We start from the raw sequence: 21,838 nt of genomic DNA, 5'->3' as shown, positions 1-21,838 counted from the left end.
CCTATTGAACTTGTTAGGTAAAATTGACTCAGATTAGATTTAAGGTTGATTAGGTTAAACAATGATGGTTTTGGGCCACATGGTATTGTGTATCCATGGTTTTTTTTCCATGGTATTACATGTAATGGAGCCTATTAAATGTTGGAAAGAATTCATTGTAATGAAGGCTAGGGAGGTGAGCGGTGAAGGCTCACTTGGCTGGGTTGACCAGGGTTTTGGCCAAGACTAATGAAATTTCATTAGGGTGGGGTTTTCCCCGAGTTGGGGATTTCTTGGTTAAATATCATGTGTATATTCTATTGTTTATGTTTTTTTTGTTGATTTTTATTCCTCTGATAAATCTCTGTAAATATATTTTTTCTCTGTAGTTAAAATCTTAACAATTGGTATAAGAGCAAAATATTGGTTTTAGAGAGACACCTTTATTGCAAAGGTTTGTATAGCCTGGTAGATGCAAAGATCCACAAATATACTAAATATCTTCCTATTTTTCTCACTTGGTTATGCTGAATTGGTTTTTGAGGGTGGTATTTATCATGGGTTTGATATAGTGGTCTTGTTGTCTACATGAATGGAAACTCGTGAGCTACACAGATATGAGATCCCAAAAAATGTTTCATGATCGTGGCCATATGAAATCATGAAATTTTTTGGAAGAAAATTTGTCTTCATATAAGGCGGTGACATGCCTAGCTGATGGATACAATAATGACTATGTTGTTGGGGGACAAGGACAAGATGATGCTTCCTGGTTAATTCAAAATTGTAGAGGGAATTATTGTCTCTTGGCCATGGAGACTGTGGAAATGTTTGTGGTCGTGGAAGCCATAGAGATCGTCATGGCCTTTAGAGGAAGAATTGTTGGCATTGGCGGCACTGAGGAAGTCGTTGGAGACAAAATGGGAAGGACGACATTCATTGTGGATCACTACTTGGTGTATATTTTGAAGGGCATAATGGTGTTCCAGACTATAGGGTTGAGACTCTTGCTTCCATAGTCTTTGTAGCAATGAACACAGTGAAACGCTTCAACAAAATAATCTCAAATGAAATGAAGGAAGTTTATGAGCACTTGGAAGAGGCTTGCATTCTCTTCAGAGTGACAGTGAGGGAAGCCTCTCATTTTCTAATCTAATTACACCGATTTTGACAAGTGTATAATCATTAACATGGGTAGAATTGGTGTGGTATCAGTATGTCCATATTGAGGTATTAGAATCACTTCGTCTAGAGCTGGGAGAATTTTTGTATCTAATGAACTATTGTGTTGTGTGGAGGCACTAGAGGTGGAGCAAGAAAATACAATGAGAAGGAGTTTTTCTAGGCATGGTTACCTCTGGGGCAATGGTGGGTGGCTGCATCGATGATTAAATCATGGAAACTAAAGTCATGTGAATGATTCACTATTTGTAGAGAGGCTTCATGGTTAAGCGAACTATGGGGGACGAGATTGGGGCTCAGGCAAAGAAGAAGCAATTTGTCTAGATACAATGGAAGGTGGAAGAGAAACAACAAATGATTATTCTAGTGAAAAAGAAGTTGGCCCCAAAGTTCATAGCAGCGTTAATGGAAGTCTTGGCGATCGAAGAGACTATAAGGATTTATGTGGCCATACACAAAAAAAAGGAGAAAACTAGAGTGGTGACAAGATAAGTAGTCAATAGAAAGGCACTAAAAATTATTGTTTTCAGTTCAATTTGGTCACTAGTTTTCGGTGTGGGAGAAGTAGAGTTGTCACAAATGGTAGCTTAGAGCGGTCAAGGTATGATCTCCATGAAGCAGTTAGAGGATGGGTCAAGATAGAAACAAGGGTAAAAGAAAAAAAATTATTATAATGGATTTAATTATTGCATGTAAATGGGCATACTTTTGTAAGACCTGGTAATGCATGTGTACCAACAGGTAATCACCGGTATAGTCTGGGATAGACCTAGGTGATAGGGGCAATGTCAGTTTAATATATACCTTGGTATAAACATTGATGGGGGTAAGGACTAGAGTGAGCAGGGTTGTATCACTTAGAAGTTTTGGAGGGATTTAGTTAAGGAACCCCAAGTCAAGTTTAAGGGGGGAATTGTTAGGTAAAATTGACTTGGATTTAGAGTCAGGGTTGACAAGATTAAACAGTGATGGTTTTGGGGCACATGGTATTGTGTAACCATGGTATTACATGTAATGGAGCCTATAAAGGGTTGGAAAGGCTTCATTGCAATGTAGGTTAGGGAGGTGAGCAATGAAGGCTCACTTGACTGAGTTGGTGAGGGTTTTGGCCAAGGCTAATGACATTTCATTAGGGTGGGGTTTTCCCCTAAGTTGGGGTTTTCATTTTTAAATATAATGTCCATATTGTATTATTTATGTGTTTTGTTGTTGGTTTTTATTCCTCTCAATCAATCTTTGTAAATATATTTTTTCTCTTTAGTTAAAATCTTAACAAAAACTTTCTACTTTCCATGGTACATTGCCTTATATAGTTATATAATGGTGTTATGAGAGAATTTTTGTAGCATATGTGGGAATTCGCTTGCATATGATATAATTTTTGTAGCATGGAGTGTTGAACATGCTAGAAGTTGGACAATGTGTTGTCTGATTTTGAAACTTTATGGAGTGTGTCTAGAAGAGTGAGTTTCTATCCAATGAAATTCTAGGATTGTTTTCATCAGGAGTAGTAAAGAGTTTTGGAAGAGTCGTAGCTCATTTCTCATTGTTTGGTGAAGATTATAAAGCATAAAATTGTTAAATAAATGGGAAAATCCAAGAGGATGATAAAGTCAAAGTAGCAATATGATTTGATTGAGGTCAATTTGAAAGAGTTATAAGTCAAAAGGAAAAATAATGCCTTGGCATTAAAATGCATAAAGTAATTCATATATGACTACATGCTTCCCCTCATTGTAGATGAAAAGAAAATAAAGGAGGCTTGGGATATCCTAGGGAGGAATTTTGGGTTAAGGGGGAGTAATCAAGTCGAAGATAATATTTTTGTACAACCTGTTGTAGCAGTGCTTTAAGATGGAAAGGAAATTGAATTTGTAGTAGAAGATCTATAGAAAGATGAAGAGTTTGGTGAATCTCTCTTGAAAGTGGATCAAAATGTTGATGGTATGTTACCAACATGACCTTATTTTGGAATAGATAAAGCTACCAATGTCATAATAAGTTGTTCGGTGGATCCGGTAATTGAAATTGTTGATGTTAACTTTGATGAAGAAAAATTAACTAGTGATGAGTGGTTGCACATGATGCAACGTAAACGTCTTATTGATATTCTATTGTTTGGTGAGATAATCCCACTTGTATTTGGAAACCAATTCGAAGAAAACATTTTTGCAGTAACATAGGTTAATAAAGAAGTGGAAACTGAAGATTATGATGTAACAACAGAAGCAGAGAAAGAAGCGACAAAGGTAGAGAATAAAGCGCACGTGAGGAAAGATCTCATTGTAGAGTAGAATAGATAGGAACGAATATGGTTTTGAAGATGTTTTTTCATTTAAATTAACATTTTTTTTTTTTTACAGATGTCAGAAGCAATCAAGAAGAAGCAACAAAATTTGAAGAAGAATTAAATTTCTATAACATGGCTTGAAATACCATGTGTTGATGATGTATGCATAGAAGGTGTAACAATGAATGTTTAAGACAACATTGATGATGTATAATATGAAAATGTCAATGAATGTTTCATGTATTGGAGTGGTGGAGAGATAAAATTATATTATGGACTTATGCGTAACACCCTCCTCTGACATCTACCCAAGTAAGTAGCCAATCAATGTAAACATGTGACAAGAAGTTACTATGATATGATTCAACTCCCTATGTGTGAGTTAAGGAAGTGGAATCGGCATAAAACATCATGAATACCTTCCACATCAACAATAGAAGTCCCATGAGACATCCCAACCACTAAGGTAACCAACCCCTGAGTCCAACTAAAGTTTTAATGCATCAAACCTCTGGACTCTCCCTTGATATGGACCAGAGTGCAACTAGAAGTGATATGAACTTAAAAAAAATGAAACAAATTACATATATAACCATAAATACAAATATGCATCCAAAATAACACTTTGTTTCATTAATATCAAATACTAAAATATGCTTACAAACAGAATGGAAATAAGACTAGCTTGGGCATTGGTAGCTTATATCTGAGAAGAGATGTGAAAACTACCTGCCTTTGAACTGTGTTACAATGAGGATGGAAGGACTATTTATAATTGAGAAATAATGGGAAACCCTAAAAATAAAAAAAATCAACCCTAGGAGATGAAGCATCAAAACTATGGGTCCTGTTTAGGTAGATTGGTCATCAATTTCCCAGGGTTGTAACTTTGGCATATAATCTTCGTTTGATGCACACAATACCTCATTAGAAATATCTATCTAAGAAACAAAACTTTGGAGTTGAAAAAATTAACAAACATCGTTTAGGGCCTCAAAACAACTCCAAAAGTTCAGGACCCGAAAAGCTACCAAAAAGAGTAAACTATGCTACAATTAAGGAAACTGAAAAACTGAAAGAGACAGTTGTGGGGGTCCATGTGGAATAGGTGGGTGGCCACCAACATCCACATGGATCAGTCCTCCCCCCTAAGGCATAAATTTTCCCCATTGCATTGAGTTCCTCCATGATGTGGGGAAACTTCTGCTGAACTTGGTCCCTGGTGAGCCACTTGCCTTGGTGTAAAATTTGGCCCACATTGAAAACCCGTTATAGTTGGATCTTCTGCTAGTGATTGTTCTTGATCTATGTGTCCATAATATGATTAGTTTTGGCCTCTTCCATGTAGTATGGGAAGTATGGTTGAAGGCGGTCCACATTGAACGCTGATTGTAGACCAAGGAAAGGTGGGATGCTGAGAAAAAAGGAATTATCTCCTACAAAAATGGTGATGGTGTATGGCCCATATCATACTGAGTGAAGCTTGAGGTGGGGTCGAGTGAGGTGCTCCTTTTGCAAATGTTGCCAAACTTTGTCGCCAGCCTGAAACTTGTGTGGCACCCGATGCTGGTCATGTCACTGCTTGTACTTGGCATTTGACTTATCCAATATGTCATGAGCCTATTGGTGAATATTTTGGATGTGTTCAATAAATTTTTTCACTTTATCAGGCTCGGAAAATACATGTGTGGATTATGTCTGTATAGTCACATGATGCATGGCAACATCAATCAGACAAAATGGTTGAAATCCTAGATCCACTTGAAAGGGACTACGACTAGTCGACCTATGGAGATATCTGTTATAACTGTGTTGCACCTAGGGAAGACTCTCATCCCAGGTTCGTGGATGCTTGGAGTTTTTCATGTGGAGTATGTCCTATATCATCCTATTGACGATCTCCATTTGGCCATCAGGCTGGGATAGAAGGCAATCAACTTGGTGAACTTGGTGTCCAGTAGTGTCCAGGGGCTTAACCAAAATGTGCTTAGGAACCTGCTATCTTGATCTAATATAATGGTCTACGGGATCCCAAAATGTACCCACATTCATTCAAAGAATAGTTAGGTAGTTTCCTCTGGTGTGATACTCTTCTTGCGGGCCACCAATATAGCCATCTTAGAAACTTTATCCACAACCACAGATACACATTCATTACCATGCTTGGTAGAAAGGAGTCGAGACATATAGTCCATGGAGATGGATTTGAATGGCTGGTTGGGAGTAGGCAGAGTAGTATATAGGAATTTATTCTTAATGGATGGCTTGCTGATGGTGCAGGAAGTGCATGATCTGATATATTTCCCAACATCCAGTCATAGTTTTGGTCAATAAAAGTAATTTTATAGTACATCATAACTTTCTCCACATTAAAGTGCCCTACAACCCGATTGTAGTGCACCTCACAAATCAGCTTGGCACAATTGCTTGAAGGAACACAAAGGTGGCCTAGGTAGCATAATAATGCACATTGAAGGTGGAAATCAGGAAATTTCTTTCCATCTACTAGAATCTGGTATGTGGAGGCCAACTCTAGATAATTTTTGTATAGCTGCGATTATCTAGAGGTCTCCTAGCCATAAAGTTCAGAATAGTAGTCAATTTTGCAACTAGGGCCTAGATAAGGCAGTCTGGAACAAGATTGGTGTTGCACCTTTTGTTTTTAATGTTCAAGTGGAATTGTTGCAAATATGTAGACTAATTCTGATCAGTGTGGATGGCTGTCTCCTTGCCCAAAATGTAATGCTTCCGTTGCTGGAAAGCCTGCACAATGGAATACATCTCTTTATGATAGGTGGGGTACTTCCGAATTTTATTAGAAAGTGTCTCACTAGAATAGGCCATTAGATGCCCATGCTAGGTGAGGACTCCAACAATAACATAGTCAGAGGTGATGGGTTAGGAATCTGATGAAGACTCCTTTAACAAGGACTCTGACATGAGGGGAAGGGTCAAAACTATAGGAAAATAAGTTTTACAACTAATTGGGGCCAAATCCATAGGACATGCAACATAGGATAAATGATATGTAGAGACTACCATTTCATTCATAATTGAACATTAAACCGAAGAGATAAAACAAATATTATATGAAGTAAATGGTTTTGAGGGTGGGAGAGAAGAGAGGTACATGACACCAACGAGGTTTATGTTACAGGTGATCGGGTGATCACTAAAGGAGCCAAAGGGTCTACTCCGAGGATTTGTAGTTTTCAACCCATAGATTGATCCAACCCTTTTTTATGACTTGCCGAGTCCATTAGAGTTTCCTACATACTATATTTGGAGTCACCCTCTGCTGATGGTGTTAGACCCACCAACATTAAGGGGATCTCCCCGATATGAAGTCCAACTAGACGTCACATTGTTTGTTGTAGGAGTCCCATCTAGTATGATGGCCCGATTCCCATTATCATAAATGTTTCCTTAGCTCTTTCCTGTTAGCACAAGAGAGTGGTCTGCTTTGTATTCGAACAACCAGGTTCTGTTGGAAATAATACTGAGAGGGCGTGGTGAATTAGTATTAGCAAGTCAAGCAATTTTTCATGTCCATAATCAAATTCGTATGCTACTTCAGTGAGTGGAACTCATGTGTATACGCAACTATGTTTAAGGCAACTACCATATATCCTGCAAACTTATGATTCAGTTAATCCATCATATGTTGATCTTTAATCGATGCATCAGAACCGCATAAACAGTAACCAAGTGTAGTAAAAACAGAATAGACAATCACACACATGAACACAAGATATAAGGTGGAAATCCAATGTGGGTGAAAACCACCTGTTGCAATCATCTCTATCTCCTTTTAATAATAAGAAACTTCTTTTTACAATTTTTGTACTAGTGCAGACTTATACCAGTACGCAGGCTTCTACCTGCAGTGGCTACAACCTTCTCTCATTCTCTAGCTTCTTCTGGAAGGGAGCTACTACCCCCTAGCTCTTGTACTAGCTGATATGTTTACTAGTATGTAGGTGCTGGCCTATAGAAGGCTACAACCTTCTCTTTTCTTCCAGGGGCCACGTTTCATAAATTTTCAGACTGGATCCATCAATAACATCATTCAATCATCAAATATATCTACATCAACCAATCTCCTTTGCACCAGCCACAACTGAATCAATCAATCACTTTGACAACCCTTCAATATGATCTTTCAGAATGCTGTAACTAGAATATAGTAACCAGAACCCAAGCCAGAACCCAGAACATTGCAACAACAAATAGAAGTAGCTAAAACATATTTTATAAGGCATACACTACTTCCATGTGTCAAACCTGTGTGCATACACCATTTTCTCAAGGCGAACCTGCGTACAGATCTACAAATAAAATTTAAGATGTATACGCTGTTTTGATATGCAGAACAAGCATGTATACGCGCCTTTTCTAAATTGAACCTGCGCACAGATCTGTGAATGATGATTTAAACATTAAAACAATTCTAGACTTCAGTTATACCTAGATCATCATATTTACAAGCTACAACATGTGCGAGTTATTTAGATAAATGATCAAACCATATAAATATACTTCACTTGAAGCCTTAAGATCTTGACCCATCGTTAGATCTTATCTTTCGTCAGGTACTAAGGTTCATCTTTGGTTCAAATCCAGCTGTGCACCATAACCCAATAGCTTGTACACTAGATCTTTCTCTTCATCAGATATTCACTACTTGAGTGCATTGGCCTAATGATCTTCCCCTCCTTTTATAGTCTTAGGCCTTACTCAATACCATGGACCAAAACCACTTAGGACCAATACCTTCGACCCAATACCTGGGGTCAATACCTTGGACCAGATACCTTGGACCAATACCATGGATCAAAATACCATGGACCAAATACCTAGGACCAAAACTTTGGTTTCCAAGATATACGCACCTTGCATTCTGTGAGAGTGCGTGTGTATTTACATGCGACTTATATATAGCCAAACTGTGTGTATACGCATCTTGGCCAATAGTGAACTTGCGTATACCTCTCTTTCTTCATTCTGATCTGAACTTTGTGTTGTTAACCTGCTGAACTGTGATATGTCATCTGAGTGAGTTTCCATCAAGGACAACACCTGTGTCATAATGCCAACAATCTCCCCCTTTGGACTTGATGACAACCCCAACTCACTCTGCCCGTTTGTCATCAAGGTTAAAGGGTTATGCTCCCCATGAGTACATGCTAAATTCTCTGATATGCTGAAGAGTGTTGATTGAGCTCCATGATCGAGTCCATGCTCCCCCTGAATATAAGGAAGGTTTGCAAAAAGATGTTCTAAAATAAGAACATGACTCTATACATACATCATAAATTACCATCCTATCACCAACGACTCATACATACATCCATCTCCCAACCAAGTGGGGATATACCAATTGTTTATACATGTCAAAACAAGAAACATTACATCATCCATCCCATGCATAGTGGGGTAACAAATTAGGTCGTTTCATGACCTTTTCATTAAAAAAAATATACATGACATATATAACAGAGACCAAATAACTTAAGCAAGACCATGATAGTCATCAACAACTATCATTAGCAACATCTGTCAATCAACATCCAGACCAGCAACCATGTTCTCCCCCTGAACCTGTTTCACCTAAATCAAAAACAAATGTGTGAATCTATACCAAGGTCTTCTAAGATAATGCCCACAATGCATTATTAGAAGAATATTCTCCCCCTGAACCTGTGTCAGATGATCACTGTCAGATCTGATCATTTCATATAATAGAAGAGTTATCAAGTTATCAACAACTTATGAGAGCCAACATATTTCGACATTTCATCCACAGACCGTAACCATCATCGAGCAGAGCATATAATTCACCGAACCATATCCGACCCCTTTCTTCCTGATTTTGGCCAACATATATGTGACTGTATCCACAGAAACCAACATATGTACGTGCTTATGCTTCATGAAACTCGCGTATAACCACCTTTCTCTGAAAAAGATAGGATTTAATAGCAGGATGATGCATCAACTAATCCAGCTTCTGTCTGAGATATTCAAATGCCTCTCTGGGCAATGGTTTGGCGAATATATCAGCAACCTATTCTTTGGAGGGAACATACTTCAATTTGACCTTTTGTTCAAGCACTTGTTCACGTAGAAAATGATATTTGATGGGTATGTGCTTGGTATTGGAATGCATGACTGGATTCTTTGAAATACTGATGGCACTTGTCTTGTCACATAGAATGGAGATGGGTGGAGCACATATGATCTGAATGTCTTGCAATGTTTACATCATCTAAAGGAGTTGTTTGCAGCAAGATGCAACAGCCACATATTTTTCTTCAGCTGTAGATAATGCAATTGAACTTTGTTTCTTGCTGAACCAAGACACTAATCTGGAACCCATATAGAATGCACCACCACTAGTTTTAGCTTTTGTTCATCCTTGAAGTAAATTGAGCTTGATTTACATGGTGATCTGCTTTATGCCTTTGCTGACGATTGTCAAACTATTCACTGCTCTTTGCTGCATCAAGATAGCTTTTAGTGGAGGTTGACGGCTTCTGTGCTTGAGATGCTTCTTTATTATATCCAAGACCTGTCTTTATCAGAGGAGAACATTTCACTTTGATAATTTCATTTAAGGTTTCTGATCCTTTAGCAAATCTAAGATTGAGAGTTTTTGTTTTCTCAATATCCTTTCTTAGACCCACAATTTCACATTCTAGTTTTTCATTGTGTTTTTCTCTTTTAGCAAGTTGGAATGTCAAAGTATCTATAATCATATTATTTTCTTCTAAATAGATTTTGAGTTTAGATATTTCTTCATAAAGGTCATCTTCATCTAAAGCATCCAAGAAATCATCATCCTCAAAAGCCCTCAGATGTCTATAGTCATTACCATTTTCATCTTCATCACTAATTGATAAACCATCGCTATCTTCATGCATATAGTAACTCTTCTTACTTACACCTTGTTTTCTATTCAATTTTGCAGATTCCTTACCTTTATCAAACTTATCTTTATGAGGACATTTGGTAGCATAATGACCGACTCTTCCACAAGCAAAACATTTGAAAGGTAGTTTACCTCTGAATCTTCCGGAACCCTGTTGAAGATTCTTGACAAAGTTTGCTTATTCTTGTCCTTCTGAAATATGTTCTGATTCATTGAGTTCTTCTTTTCCTGAAGCTTTAAATGTGGTTTCTCTCATATCTGATGGACCTCCTTTTCTCATCTTGAAAGTAGTTAAGATTCCATGCAGATGTGTCATAGTAATAGTCTGAATATCTTGCTTTTCTTCTATGGCAGATACTTTTGATTCAAACTTAGTAGACAAGGATCTTAAAACGTTTTCAACTAAAGTAACTTCGTTTATCTCTTCACCCAGATTCTTCATGAAATTAACAATATCATCTATACATAAGAAGTAACTAGCTATACGTTCATCATTGTGCATTTTGAGAGTTTCATATTGAATTCTAAGAGTTTGCAGTTTTGCACATTTTGCCTGAGAGTCTCCTTCATAGCTTAGAATGATTTTGTCCCATATTTCTTTGGTGGATTTGAGCTGCATAACTTTGACAAATTCTGATTGTGATAGACTTCCCAATAATGTATTGATAGCTTTGGCATTGGTTCATACTACTTTTTACCTGTTGCATCTGTAGGAATTGCTGATGGAAATGTATATCCTCCTTCCATGATTTTCCAGACATCTGTTCCAAGAGATTAAAGATAGGCTATGGTTCTTACCTTCCAATAAACGAAGTTGCTTCCATGAAAGATTGGTGGTCTGATGGATCCCTCTCTTTCTTGATTACTCACGATGATGGATCTTCCTTCATGTGATCAAGCTTCTTCTGAAGGACCTACTTTGATACCAATTGTTGGAAATAATACTGAGAGGTGGGGGGGAGGGGGTGAATCAATATTACCAAGTCAAACAATTTTCCATTTCCATAATCAGATTCATATACGCTACATCAGTTAATGGAACTCGCGTGTATATGCAACTGTGTTTAAGGCAACTAGTGTATATCCTGCAAACTTATGATTAAGTTATTCATCATATGTTGATCTTTAATCAATGATTCAGAACCACATAAACAATAACCAAGTGCAATAAAAACAGAACAGACAATCACACACATGAACACATGATATAAGGTGGAAACCCAATGTGGTTGAAAACCACCTGAGCTGCAATTGTCTCTATCGTCTTTTAATAATAAGAAACTTCTTTTTACAATTTTTGTACTGGTGCGGACTTATAGCAGTATGTAGGCTTCTACCTGCAGAAGGATACAACCTTCTCCCATTCTCTAGCTTCTTCTGGAAGGGAGCTACTACCCCCTAGCTCTTGTACTAGCTGATATGCTTACTAGTATGTAGGTGATGGCCTACAGAAGGCTACAACCTTCTATTTTCTTCTAGGGACCACGTTTCATAAATTTTCAGACTGGATCCATCAATAACATCATTCAATCATCAAATATATCTGCATCAACCAATTTCCTTTGCATGAACCACAACTAAATCAATCAATCACTTTGACAACCCTTCAATCTCATCTTTTAGAATGCTGTAACTAGAATATAGTAACCAGAACCCAAGCTAGAGCCCAGAACATTGCAACATCAAACCAAAGTAGCTAAAACATATTTTATAAGGTATACGCTACTTCCATGTGTTAAACTTGCATGCATACGCTCTTTTCTAAAGGCAAACTTGCGTATAGATCTACAAATCAAATTTAATATGTATACGCTATTTTGTTATGCAGAACAAGCATGTATGCGCATTTTCTAAAGTGAACCTATGTAAAAATCTATAAATGATGATTTAAACATTACAACAATTCTAGACTTCAGTTATACCTAGATCATCATATTTATAGAATACAACATGCGCCAGTTATTCAAATAAATGATCAAACCATATAAAGATACTTCACTTCAAGCCTTAAGATCTTGACCCATCATTAGATCTTATCCTTCATCAAGTGCTAAGGTTCATCCTTGGTTTAGATCCAGCTATGCACCATAACCAAATAACCTATACACTAGATCTTTCTCTTCATCAAATATTCAATACTTGAGCGCATTGGCCTAATGATCTTCCCCTCCTTTATAGTCTTAGGCCTTACTCAATACCATGGACCAAAACCATGGATCAAAATACCATGGACCAAATACCTTGGACCAAAACTTAGTTTTCCAAGATATATATGCCTTGAATTCTGTGAAAGTGCATGTGTACGTATACATGACTTGTATATAGTGAACATGCGTGTATACACGGCTTGGCCAATGGTGAACCTGCATATACCTCTCTTTCTTCATTCTGATATGAAATTTTTGCTATTAACCTGTTGAACTATGATCTGTCATCTGAGTGAGTTGCCATCAAGGACAACACCTGTATCATAATTCCAACAGGTTCGCGTGCCGGGTGAGTGCTAGTGTTACTTGTGTCAAGGTTCTTTCACAAAAGAGAGAGAGGGTGGGAGTGAGTCTCCAATCGGAAGGGAGGAAGTCCCAACTTTATCAGAGACAGAAAACATAACACAACATGCGTAGCTTTCGGAATAGTAATCGACACGGATGCAACAGTCACAACACATGAAGGAAGATAGCATGGACAACACCCAACGGGGCAGTTAACATGAGTGCGCGGTCGTTATATCAAGTTTACATGAAAGGTTCTGTATGATGTCCAGGGAGGTGACCAACACAGGCATGACAATGTTAACAACTTAAACAACACATTTACATAAATATATGTATTAGAACAACTGAATGAGTTCAATTGTTTAACACAGGTTAAAGCAACATGTATTACAAGTGTTCAAGATTAATTCTTACAAACAGTTACAAAACATGTATGAAAACGTGCTGGCCTGTGAGAAGGCTTCTGAATTAAATGAAAGTTCCAAGACACATCCATACACCATACATCACTAACCCCATGGGTGGGGGTGTTGGAGTTGTTACTAGCTCCTCAAAGAAAATATTACAGACTGTCAAGGGTATGTGGGAGGAGCCAAGGTGAAAAGTTGTTTTTATGTACAAATGAGGGGGTATTTATAACCAAGGGTGGGCTTTCCCTTATGACTGTTTGACTTCCCTCATGACTTTTTGACTTTCATGAATTTTCATATTACATGACTCTTCAGATTACAAGTGGGTCTCTTGGACTTTCACATTACATTACATTGATTGAAAATAGTATGGCCCACAGTAGTGGTGTGGTCGACATGACTCATTACACAAATTGACATGGCCGTGCTGGTATGTTCATGTTGTTGCTAGTGTTCATGACGAGCTGCAGTGTTGCTAAGTGATGGATGTCATCTTGGTGTATCATAGCTTCACCTCCGCATGGAAAGGTGTGCAGAGTCATCAATGGTCATTGTGTTTGCTTGATGTTTCATGTGCATGTTTCTCCTCAATTGTATGTTGGCATACTTGACTTGTCCGTCCATTCGCAAAGATATCTCCTTGCATGTTCATTTGTTCGCTCGTATGCAAACACATCCTTGCATGTTTGTTTTCTCATCTGTTCAAGGACACATCTTCGTATGGTCATTTGTTCGCAAACACATCTCCTTACGTGCATTGTCTGTTCATCCATTCACGAACACACCCTTTTGCATGTACTCTCCTTGTTCATCCTATTTTTCATTGCATCATGTCTATTCATGTACCTATATCTGCAATCACTCATGACAAGTTGACATCAAATCCATAAAATTCCTAGTCTACCATGATGCACGGTCATTTGATTTAGGATGCAGGTGACTAGGAAAGAGGATAAGGTTGCGAAATTGCGTGAGGAAAGTTTCAAGATGGGATGCGAGCTCTGGGAAATGCTGGTGAAAATTGTACAGAGGTCACTGGGGACTGATATGGATAATCCATATCAGCAGTGACTGACTTGAGGGACAATCTGCACAATTTATGGATGGAAGAAATTTGGACAGAAGAGGGTATTGACATAAAAAACTACACAATTCCTGGAGGGAGCTGGCAGCGGGCTACGAGATGGCTTGGAAGAAAAAGCTGTGTAATTCTTGGAGGGAGCTGGCATGGGGTTACGGTGTTTCTGGAGAAAAAAATGCCCAATTTCTGGGAGGATGGCCTACTGAACACGTCTATGTAGTTTCTGAGCTTATCAAGATGTTAGGCTACTGATGGGCTTGCTCATAAATCTACACATTTTTCTGGGTGAGCAACAGGCTAGCTAAATGGGTGACTAGCTGGAAAAACTATGTAATTCTTGAGGGCAAATAGGGACAGACACTTGGTGTCTGTCCGGCCTGTCTGTGCAGTTTTCTCAATCAGCGGAGTGGGCAAGGTTTGCAACTTTTATGAAATTTTTAAGGGGAGTGATTCCTAGGGTCACTTCCTGGTCAAACTCTCCAGTTGACCAGCAGGAGGGTTAGTTTATCAACTTGTGGGCAGTGCATATTGAAATGGCTTGTTGGACACTTCTGCGTTGTCTTGGGTGATCCTATCATCATAATTTCAGAAAAATGACTAAGTGTGTGAGCGAGTGAATCTGTGGATACACGACCTTGCAAACACACACTCAACATAACTTTATGACAAGATTACTCAAACCATCAAGACAACATATGTTCAACATGACTGACTAACGGTGCGAGCGACAAGTGTGACACTTGTGATGGATCATTTAATGACCGTGATGATGCTTGCATGGTAGTGCATACAACTTCGTGTGTGAGTGAAACGTATGTTCACATAGTGAACAAAACATGTACACACAAATTGAAGACCTTGTGCACGACCAGAACATGGTTGGAAGCGTGACATTGTAACCAACATGCAAAAATTTCTCCATTGAACGGTCAAGAAAAGATGGTGCAAAGACTCACACAAGCCCATGGGTTAAGCCCAAGTGATTGGAAAAATCAAGTAAAAATTCAAGGGTGGCTCTGAAATTAGATGCAGGCAAAAATTTCGGAAAGTGTCACTGCTGCTACAACACTTGGTGACACACTTGCAGAATTCCATCTTCTTTGATTTGGTTCATTGACAACACAGGGTCTTGGTCTTTTAGGGAGTATTGAATTGTTGTACAGGTTACTTCGGCTTCCCCACTTACCCCATGGATAGACATGATTCACCTTTTTCCAACTCAGTCAAAAACAAAAAAAAAATAGCTTGATTACAGTGTTTTGAAATCAGGAAGGGTAGTTTGGCTCATGAGTTAAAAAATTTTAGAGTAAAAGTTTTCATCTATGGTGTTTCTCCACTGCCAGCAAGGCCTGAAAAATACCCCAGTGGATTCATACAGGAACACACACATTGCTCCACTACCAGTGAGCCTAGTGAATACCTTGCTAGAGTTGTATGCTTAGCCCGTCTATATAGGAATCCTTTATCTTCTTTCCCCTTTGTAATTTTTAAAGGGGACTATGTATAGTCACTTATTTATTTTTGGGCCCCAAGAGGGATCCTGAATTATTGAGAGAAGAAGAGGTTGTTCCTTCAGAGAAGCATGCAAGACCTCTGACATAGGTTTGCTCATTTAGATTTTCACTTTTTCTGTTTCTACCAATTGGATGAGCTTGATCGCGTAGAGCAAATGACTGAGTGCAAGCATGGGATTTCCCAGTGTTGACACGGGTTCATGGTTGGACCCAAGATTCCCTCGTAGATGACTCATATTTTCCATCAAGACTTCATCGGCTGAAGGTCATAACCAAGCATAGGGATGATGGACATATGACTCGCCGAGTGCTGTAGTGTCACAAGTCTCTTTAGATCTCAGCCACATACTTATTCAAAAGCCATCACTCAGTAGATGGCAATGCTTATTTCGGAAAACAAAAATGGCAAGGTACCAAGAAAACAAAACAAAATGAAACAAAAATAGTAAGTGAGGCAAAAAAGAAAATAAGCAATAAGAAGACTATGTGCATGGCATGGGCCGCGGCGTGACCTACTGAAAATAATGTTTGAGAGTGTGGCTATTGACAGGAAGGTTGTTAATCCTCCTGTCAAGTGATTGTAGATGGTTTATGTGTGGGCTAATCCTCTCATGTACTGTGTACGAACCAATCCATAGGGACTAGCACTTCATATGATTTCCTTTTTCTTCATGGGGTTTATTCCATTTCAAGACTAAGTCACCAACAACGATTTTAGCTTTCCCTACAGACTTCTTGTCGAACCATCTCTTGATACAATTCTGGTGGAGTGTAAAACTTTCTTTTGCTTTCATCCTTTCTTCCTATAGTTTGTGAAGTTTGTCTATCCTACGCTAAACTGTCTGGCAAGGCTTGCCTTGGGATTCTTGAGACAACTTAAGCAAAGGAAAGTGGATATTGGGCGGTAGGATGGCTTCTTTACCATAGACCAGGAAGTATGGTGAGGTATTCAGAGAGGGTTTGGGTGTTACATGGTCATCCCATAAGGAATTTGTCAATACAGAGTGCCAACTATGCTACTCAAAATAAATGGTCTTTTTGATTATGCAGATACGGTTTTTGTTTGTGGGTTTTGTGAGACGATTTCCTTGCGGGTAGTAGTTAGATGATTTTTTTTTGCACAATACCATTTTGTAATGAAAATTTATAAATATTTAAAGAATAAAAGTATGTTACATTATCAAATACAAGTGATACTAGAACGCCAAAGGGTGAGATGATGTTCTGCTGGAGGAAGTTGATGACTTCCTAGTCGTTCACTTGCTTGAGTGGAACTACTTCTATCCACCACGAGAAGTAATCAGTTGATGTCAGAATGTAGCGATATTATTTCGAAAAACGTGGGAATATTTCCCTGATGATGTCTTGACCCCATTGTTGGAACGATTTAGTCACTGCAATAGGATGCAGTGGGGTTGCTAACCTTAACGTTTTGTCAATGCATCACAGACGAACTGGGCACTTGCGGGTGTAAGCATGTGCATCCTTGAATAATGTGCAACGGTAGAAACCAACTCACATAACTTTGTGCGCAGTGGTATTTCCTGTGAAGTGACCCCTAGTTGGTTCATCATGTAGATCTTTCAAAACCTTCTGTGGTTCATTTTCCTCTGGGAACCTGAGCAAGTTTATGTTGTTGTGCTTTCTGTAAAACACTCCATGCACCAACTGATAAGCTAAAGATTTGAGACACAATGCCCTCTTCTGTCTGATGTAAAAGTGAGAGGGTATGGTGCCCTGCTCAAGGTACTGGCATACATCTATGTACCAAGACTTTCTGTTTATAGTAGGTGGTGCTCACATTACATCATACATCTCAATTTCTTGCTCCCAACTCGCGAGCTCTTCTTCTTCCTCCTATGCATGTACTTCCTCAACTATGACTCTAGAGACACCATGACCCTTGATAGTGTTAATTGGCTTGATGTTAAGATCATACTCTTGGAAGCCTCTCATCAAGTTTGTATGTCGTTCGCCCAACTCTTGTTGTACAAGTAGTGAGCAAACTGCTAGGTGAGACACATAGACTATGCAATGGTTTTTCAGCAAGTAATGTCTAAAGTGTTTCAATGCCTTGTATAATTCATAGGCTTGTTTGTCAATGGCAGGGTAGTTGAGTTCGAGTCCCTGCATGCTTATTCTCATGAAGGAAATGGGACGTTCGTCGCTCATTTCATCCTTTTGAGTGGGTACTGCAGTCAGTGAGTTGTCGAAGGTGAAGGTGTATAGCAGGAAGCCTTTGTTGAAATCTGAGTTGTAGAGTGCAGGCGCTTCTACAATAGCATACTTGATACAGGTGAGTGCATGATTTTCCCTCTTGCCCTAGCTATAGACATCATGCTTCTTGATCATGGCTTACATTGTTTTTACTATTTGCACATAATCTGAGATGAACTTTCGAAAGAAGTTTATCTTCCCCAAGAAGGACTGCATTGCTTTCTTGTTGGCTAGGTGAGAGATCTATGTGATAGTCTAGACCTGGTCTAGATCGACCTTGATCTCACTTTTGGAAATGATGTTGCCAAGGAGGTTCCCCTCAGACACTAAAAATATGCTCTTTTTGGGATTGAAGGGAATCCCATATTTCCGCTATCACTCAAAATGTTTCTTCAAATGGAAACACAATAACACATCGAGGTACACCACTATGCTCTGTTCAATGAGTCTATGGAAAGCGATGTCCATGGAGCACTGGAAAGTCACACCTGCATTCATGAGGTTGAATGACATTTGCCTATATGCGGATGTATCCCATTTTCTACTGAAGGTAGTTTTAATTTAATTTTTTTATCAATTTTTAATTTTTTAAAAATTAATTAATAAATTATATACAAAACTTTTAATTTTACAAAATTTGAATTAATTTTTCAATTTTCATGTATGTCATGTCAATTGAATTGTTTGAATATCATATTTGTTTCATGTCACTATAAATTCAAACCTTAATGTCATCATACGTTTACTTGGTTTTAAGAATCATTTTCAATATATATAAATTCAATGAAACTCATATAACATGTGGTTATAAATACTAGTATATATACCTTATATGAATATAAGTATTTTGCAATTAATGGTAAGGTTTTGTGAGTATTCATTTAAACCAGCAGTGAAAGCGTCACATGTTAGTTATGGTTTATTATTGTTGACATGGTCATCTATGGTTAGCATGAGCATCATAGTAAACCAACCTAGATCCATCTTAACTCCGGATCTATCAAGTGCCGAGAGGGATCAAATATCTCAAGGTGAAAACCTCTTTTTTGAGTGCAAATCTTGAGGAAAGGTTTTCACCTCGAAAATTTTTATCCCTCTCGGTGCTTTATAGATCCAAAGTTAAGATGGATCTAAGCCGGTTTCAGTCATCTGCAGCCAATGAAAATATAATGAACATCTGATTAATTTTATCAATAATATGTAAATTCTTCTAATATTAATATAATCATTTTAAATATGCGAAGTATGTCCCCGACTAATTTGGTCATTTTAGTTTTAAATTTGTTAATTACCACGGTTTGTTGAGATGATAAATATTTTTAAAAACTTTAATGATGAAAAATTATGAAATAAAATTTTTGAATGTAAAGTGACAATGTAATAGTATTGAATGATAAAAAGTTTGAATAATAAGAATATACTCAGTTACAAATAGTCTTCATTGTCATTAATCTCAAACTATTTTCTTCTACTATTATTATTGTCACCCTTGTTACTTTTGTCATCATTTCATATCGATTATGTGAAAAGGGCAGGTTAAGTCATGAGCCATTTAAATCTTTAGCTCGAGCGATTGTAATAAGAATCATACCTTGTCTCTCTTTCTCTACAATATTAATAGGTTGAAGTACTATAACATAAAAATCAATGTACACTATCAATAATTTTTTGTGCTTACAATGAAATCAACGAACAATGTTAATCCAATCACTTTAAAATTAATGTACCATCATACATCTAATTACATGAAATCAGAAATCAACATCTACGTTGAAATCAATGCATCTAATAAAAGCAATTAAATAAGATTAGAAAACAACATTTACACTGAAATCAATGCATATAATGCAAGTAATCAAATAGGATTAGAGATCAACATTTACACTCAAATAAATTCATCTAGTGCAAGTAACCAAATATGATTATAAACAAACATCTACATTGCAGTCAATGCATCTAGTGCAAGAAAGAAAATAGGATGACAAACCATGATCTACATTGACACCAATGCATCTAGTGCAAGCAATCTTATAGGATTATAAATCACCATCTACACTAAAATCAATGCATTTAGTGCAAGCAATCAAATAGGATTAAATATCATCTACATTGAAATCAATGCATCTAGTGCAAGCAATCAAAATTATTATAAATCAACATCTACATTGAAATCAATGCATCTAGTGCAAGAAATCAAATGGGATTAAAACTAAAATCATTGCATTTAGTGCAAGAAATCAAATATGATTACAAATCATCTACATTAAAATCAATGAATCTAGTGCAACCAATAAAATATCATTAGAAATCAACATCTACACTAAAATCAATGCATCTAGTGCATGAAATCAAATAGGATTAGAAATGATAATATACATTGAAATTAATGCATATAGTACAAAAACTCTTCTTCCCTCTCTTCCTCCTCCATCTATATCTATATCTCCCTCCATCTCTTCTTATTTGTCTCTCTATCTCAACCCCAAAAACACACATGCTCTCTGACAACCTATTTATCAATATCTTTGTCCCTCCCTCCCTCTCTCCATCTCTCTCTTATTCCCTCTCTTCACTTTCCATCTATATCTCTATCTGCCTTTGTCCCTCTATATCACCCCCAAAAAATACACTCTCTTTCTCCAACATATCTATCTATCCCTCCTTCCTCCTTCTCTCTCTCTCTCTCTCTCTCTCTCTCTCTCTCTCTTCCCCTTCTCTCCCTCTCCCCCGCTTCTATCTCTCTTCTCTCATGTTGTCCTCTCTCCGTCTTTCTCTCTCCGCCTTTCTCTCTCCATTTCTTTCTTCTTACCTCCCTCTCTTTCCCCCTCCAACTCCATCTCTATTTTCCTCCCTCTCTCCACTCTCTCATGTCCTCTCTCTCTTCCTTCCCCTATCTCTATCTCTCTCTCTCTCTCTCTCTCTCTCTCCAACTCTGTTACTATATCCCTGCCTATATCTCCCTCATTCTCTCCATCTCTCATTCTTTGTCACTTTATCTCACCCACAAACATGCCCGGTCTCTATCCACCTCTCCCTTATCACTCCATTTCTCTCTCCACTTCTCAATCTCTATGTATCTCTTCTTCCCTCCTTGTCTCCCCCTCCAACTCCACCTCCATATCCCTCCCTCTCTCTTCCTCTCTCTGAAGTCCACTCTCTTGTACTTCCTCTCTCCCCATTTTTCTCCTACCTCCCTATCTCTTCCCCCATTACTGTCTCCAACAATCTCTCTCTATCTCTCTCTTCCCTCCAATCCTTTGTCTTCCCCCATCACTCTCTTCCTCTCTCTCAAGTCTTGTCTCTCTTTCTTCCTCTCTCCCTTTCTCTCCTACCTCCCTCTCTCTTCCCCCATCACTCTCCTCCTCTCTCTCAAGTGCTCTCTCTCGTTCTTCGTCTCTCTCCCTTTATCTCCTACCTCCCTCTACCTTCCCCATCTCTCTCTCTCTCTCTCTCGCTATACATATACACACATATACATATACATACATATACATATACATATACACACACACATATATATATATACATATACACACATATACATATATATCTATTTTCCCTCCAATCCTCTCACTATCTCCCTCCTTCTCTCCTTCTCTCTCTCACCCCTCCATCTTTGTGTGTCTCTCTCCTTCTCTTACCCTTCTCTATCTCTGTCACTCCTCTCCCTCTCTCTCTCTTCATTCATCCTCTCCCATCTCCTTGATTTTATCTCCATCACTCCCTTGTCACTCCCCCT

The sequence above is a fragment of the Pinus tabuliformis genome, chromosome 1_2 (genome assembly GCF_031772625.1).
Source record: "Pinus tabuliformis cultivar Carrire ecotype Pingquan chromosome 1_2, CPIR1, whole genome shotgun sequence".
In the NCBI taxonomy this organism is placed as follows: domain Eukaryota; kingdom Viridiplantae; phylum Streptophyta; class Pinopsida; order Pinales; family Pinaceae; genus Pinus; species Pinus tabuliformis.
Note: the sequence above shows the minus strand (reverse complement) of the source record.